Here is a 5,647-nt window from a genome sequence, read left to right as displayed (position 1 = left end):
TATGATTTTAAACGTCCATAATTTGTAATGATTTGAACTCTAATCTTCATTTACTTTTTGATCTGACCAATTGAATTGTTAAATTGTGTTGAGAATTATATGTTTTGAAAATGGGATATGATTTCTATAACAAAGGAACAATCATATTTGATTTCATGGGAGAGTATTTCATCCATGAAATTGGGTGCAAATTAATAATGAAATATACTTTGTTGGATGTGGAATTGGAAGATTTTTAGTTGACATATTAGAATCCTCAATTTGGTACAATTGATTGGAAACTAATGTGAGCATGTTAGCCCTCAGGAGAGGGAGTAGTGGGAGCTCTGAAATGACAGACTGTATCCTCCCAGCCTAACCACAAAATTAGGGACTAAACTCTGGATTAGTGAATACTCTTTATAGTGCTCGGACGAGGGTAGAGAATAGGATTGCTCCTATTTAGCACAAAATAATTTTTAAATATATTTTTCAAATGATTTTAATTTCTTCACAAGTCATATTTTCATTGTAAAGGGGAATGATGTTTTCTCATACTTGAACTTTTCATCCACAAAAATATTATTTTATTTCAACAAATTATTTTTGAAAGTTTAGCATCTAGTTTAATTTCTTTGTTATAGTCGTACATCTGCATATTTAGAAGCATTTCACTTAATTAGTTTAATTTCAAACTCCTCACTTTACTTTATTTTTATTTTTATTTTTATTTTATAATAGAATATAATTAGCTAGCTTATATATATTTCCAGCTTTCCTGTGAGATCGATATCTAGAATTCCATTAGAGCCCTATATTACCTGAACGATACATATACTTGTGTTATATGTAAACGGGAATTGGGATTTTAAAAGAGGTTCTTAAAGATTACTTATTTTCATTAAAATTACATTATAGTTTGGGTTACATTGCATCATTATTATTAAGCTACACAAACTCCCACGCGATCACCCAACACCACTGTAGTGCCACAGTTAACTATATGACCTAGTGATAGAGTTAGGATCAAGCCAACATATATCAATGTGTCAAGCCGAATATACCTGGTCTTTCGTCAATTTGGTCAACCTAGTGGTAGGCTTCATCCTAACTCATATGAAGTAGTTTTAGGCCTTACTTTTCTTGTGGCATTGGATTTCATGTTCATCTTGGCTCTCATAAAATTAATAATTTTCTCCTCTCTCACATACCACTGGGCAGTGTGATCAGTGAGAAAATGAATAAATTCCTTATAATCTGGATCCAAATAATTAGAGAACTCACATTCTAAGATGCTCATCAGCCCCATAAGGGAATTGATAAAGCCGACATCGTATGCTACCCATGATGCTCATTCAAAGACCTTCCTATCCACAAGTTATTTTGTGTTCATAAATAACTCACAGACTAAAGAACTATGGTAAGAGCAATGGCGTAACATAAGAGATCCCACTTTTGACTAATGATCACGACCTCATTCCGACTTCTATGATTTGGAAAATCCCATATGTGAAAGTTTCTTTAACGTTAAGAAGTCATTGTACAAATTGTTTTGGATAAGATTGGTTAAAATTATGATATTGTTGTTGGTTAGAATAGAATTACATTAGCTATTTTCCTATATCTATGGCTGATACATTTTTTTATTTCTTTTCAAACACTTTAAATAACTGGGGATTTTAAGACTACTCTAAGGAAATAAGTCTCTTTACTTTTCTTGTAGACTCTTCACCTTACTAAGTAGCTTTTTAAAGTTATTAATAGTAAACTCTTTAAGAAGAGAAGCTACTTGTCTGTTGATGATCTTAAGCAAGAAAAGCTAGTGATCAAACTTCTGTCCCAATATAATAAATTTTGATGCTCTTAAGTGGTTATTTCTAGAACTTAGGCTAACACTTCATGATCAGGTTCCTCCAATGCAAAATATATTGTACCATAGTTTTTCTAAGTTTCTATTTCTCAACAACTATATCACTGACGATGATGTGTTTTGGGCTCTTCCAAGCTGCTTGACAAACATATTCTCCAATTCTATGAATGTCTTCGCTAACAATTTTAGTAATTTTGCATACTAGTTGAATGCAACCCAAAAAAAAACTACTATAAAACTGCCTAAGAAGTAAAAAAAACTGCCAAAGAAATAAAGCAATATACCCCCCCCCCCCCTGCTGTAGCTTGCTCTAAAAATTTTTAATGTTATGTTGGGGATTATTGGTTGCACCAAACATCTTGAAGAGTACAGGCACTAAACCTTTCTGGTACTAAACAACATAGAACTTCAAAACCAATACTCAACCTTAGATTGGGCCATGACATTCTTAACTAGTTGCTTGATGAGCTGTTAATATCCTTTTCTTAGATTGCACTATGAAATGAGTCCTTATACTAACTCTCTCCACAAGCGATAGTAGTATCCTTATTTTCATCCAAAATTTGGATGGCCTCTACTTAGGTCACTTTGATCGATGCCACTCTAGGAGGTTAAGGTAAACTGTCGAAGGCCATCATCACAATCATCATCTCCTCCATATGCTTATCTAATTAGTTGATTTGCTGATTCTTCTACTGAAGAACTACATGTCTTTAGTTTGACTTTCCTCATTAGATAATGGTACTTATTATAGAGGTGAAGAAGCATGAGTCTCACAATATCAATTTAAAAATTCTTCTTTCATGAACTCAATCTAATCTTCGTCTTCATTCTTCAAAGACTCCTCTCTATCATTTGACATTTATTTGATATCAGCCTTGAGTTTCTCTGGAGCTTCCTCTATCAACTTCTCTTGTATTGTCTTTAGATCCACTGGTACCAACACTCGAGAAACATCTAATTGATCATTCTCAAATATGGTGGACTCAACTTGCATCACATTTCGTTTTGATTCAATGATGGCATCTCCAAACTTGTCCAATAATGATCGATTAGTGACTTTGGGTATCCATAAAGGCTTCCTTGTTGATGACAAAAGGAGACTCTTCGTAGTGATGTCAACATAGGCGAATAAGGTACAATTCTTAACACATAGAGCAATCATATCGATAAATTATCTATGACTATCATTTAGCCTCCAAGATTTGAATAACATATCATCATTGTATAAAGTAGGCATCAACTGAGGTCCCAAAGCAACTGAATAGAAATTTTTTGAAGGGATGGAACATGTTCAATAGTGTTAAGAATAGTAGGTTTAGCTTCCAGACGAAGCTTAACGGAAATTCCTGGAGGTGTCAGCTCTTCTTTCTTAAATTTCTTCATAATAAGCTCATGATACCTATACACAGATTGTGCTTCCCTTGAAATCTTCATCCTTATCTAAAATGACAAAAATAATCTGGCCCCTTTTGAGATCTCAGCAATAAAACATATCTCTTTGTGAGCCAGCTTTTTAAATATAGAATGAACACCTGACAAATGTGAGTTCTTCTTCTTTCCCTTTTTTCGGCCATATTGGAACAATCAGGGAGGAGTGGCCGCAATCCTCTAGGTGTCTTCCTTTTAAAGAACAAAGGATAAAGAGTTAAACCTACTATCTCCTAGCAAATGGGAGACCTCAATGAGTCCAAAATCCATATTACAGTTATCCATCTTCAACGTAGAAGCGTCTACAATCTTTAATTTCTTCACTTTAGAACATTCCTATTCCTATTCCTATTCCTCTATTAAGTGAAATTCAGAGGTGTGGACCTTAAGCTGGACCCAATCTAAAATTTTGGCAATAGAATAACAAAATCCATCATATCATCCTCAGTAAAGGTCATAAAAAATTTATTCTTCAACACTTTAGTCTTAGGTAGTACTTCAATAATAACTTTCTTTATCAGTATAATAGTCCACAGTGACACAATAAAAATAGATTTAATTGTAGTAGTAATAGAAAATTTCTTAACCAAAGCCCTCTTTAGTGACGAGAAATCCTTATTTGATTTGAAATCAAATTCAATCACTAGTTTCATCACTATTACATATTCAATCTTCAACACGACAATCATATGATTTTTTTTCTTGTATCCACCATAGATTTGAGAAGATTTTTATCTAAATGATTGGATGCATCATTCAAAAATAATATAATAGTATGAAGATTAGAAATATTATTAGAATGGATCTAATCACTTGAATGATAAAATTTTCATGATTATCTATAAAATTAAGGATTTTTCATCTACCTTACAAGTGTAATTGTCTGTCGCTTTGAAAAATATATTTGATGTAATATAGATATTTAAATTTAAAAAGTAATGTTTTGATTTTTAAAAAATATGAGACCAAACAGATCCCATATATCTAATAGTTTAAATAACCGAACATAATACCACAGGTAATACACTATCTCGAGGGATAGACATACTACTTGATGACATGCTCAATTAAATAAACTATATAGTTTATGGCATCTGTTTGGTCTGTGAACCTTTTATGTATGACTGACAAGTTCCATAACATAATATAAGTATTATATAGAATTTATTTTACTTGGGTTCTTAGTTCCCAATAGAGTGCCTTTGTAGTTAATTACATCTCAAAAGACTGAATTTACTTAAAAAAAACTCTTGATTAAGATCAATTTTTTTTTTGTCTTAAAGATTTTAAAGTTTAAGTTTTCAAGGCTAGACATGATAATGCCAAAAGGGATTGGCACAATTTGGAAAAATTATTTAAGAGTCCGAAGGAATGAAAGGTAGGGGATGCCACAAATTCTGAGGAGAACCTCAATGAGTTCCTAAACTATCGTACTGCTTGCCTTTTTCCTTTTAGAAATGATATTATTTAATTTTTCAATCCTGTTAGTTTATTATTTAAGGCTTACATTTACATAATACCCAATCATGCAAATAGCCTACAAAGATAGGAGAGTTTACGTTGTACCGAATGCAATCTCAGAGCTAAAAGAGAGTTAGGACTTATGCTGCACGATAGGGTCATGCAGAAGCCTAAAGATAGAGAGAGGATTTATGTTGTGTTGGACGGACAACCTCGAAGTCCTATAATTTATCTTGTTTAAGTTTAAGAAAAGTTTAATTGAAGTAGATCTTGCTTCATGTCGGGACTTGATCTGTCAGTGGAAGTCTTTGGTTGTTCACTTGCCTCGCACTGCCCACAAAGTTTGCTCCGAGCTCCATATCATAGAGATTATGGGTTTAAAGTTTGTTTAAACATGCAAATTGTCGTGTCATGGCCTGCCGTAGGGTACCACCTAGCATATGTCCTAATGTTGTCTACCCTAGGGGCCTTGCATGTAATGTAAATAAATACAAAAGTAAAATCAGTAAATAAAGTGCAGTACAAATGTAGTAAAATGCAGTAAATGTAAAATAAATCATGCCTAGGTTAGTACTACATAATATAATAATGTGCAGAGAGTTTAAACAAATCGTAAGAGAACCCTGAGAAGAACTTAAATAATTCATAATAAAGGCCGCGAAAATAAAAAAAACATGATGTCACATATAAAAGATCGAGGCTAGGTATAAGAATTTTAGTTTGGGGTAAGCTCAGAACTAGGTTGTGTGCTTTATAATTCAATTTTAGATAGGATATACCAGATAAACAATTTAAGGAGGGCACTTCATGGCCTCAATCAAAGTGATTAACAAGTGGACTTTTATAGAATAACATTCAAAATCCTTTGATGTTGTCATGCATGAAGAGCTTTTCTTAAATTTCTTC

This window comes from Phalaenopsis equestris, unplaced genomic scaffold (assembly GCF_001263595.1).
Source record: "Phalaenopsis equestris unplaced genomic scaffold, ASM126359v1 Scaffold000076, whole genome shotgun sequence".
NCBI lineage: Eukaryota > Viridiplantae > Streptophyta > Magnoliopsida > Asparagales > Orchidaceae > Phalaenopsis > Phalaenopsis equestris.
The sequence above is the reverse complement of the archived record's forward strand: the minus strand, read 5'-3'. Positions refer to the sequence as shown.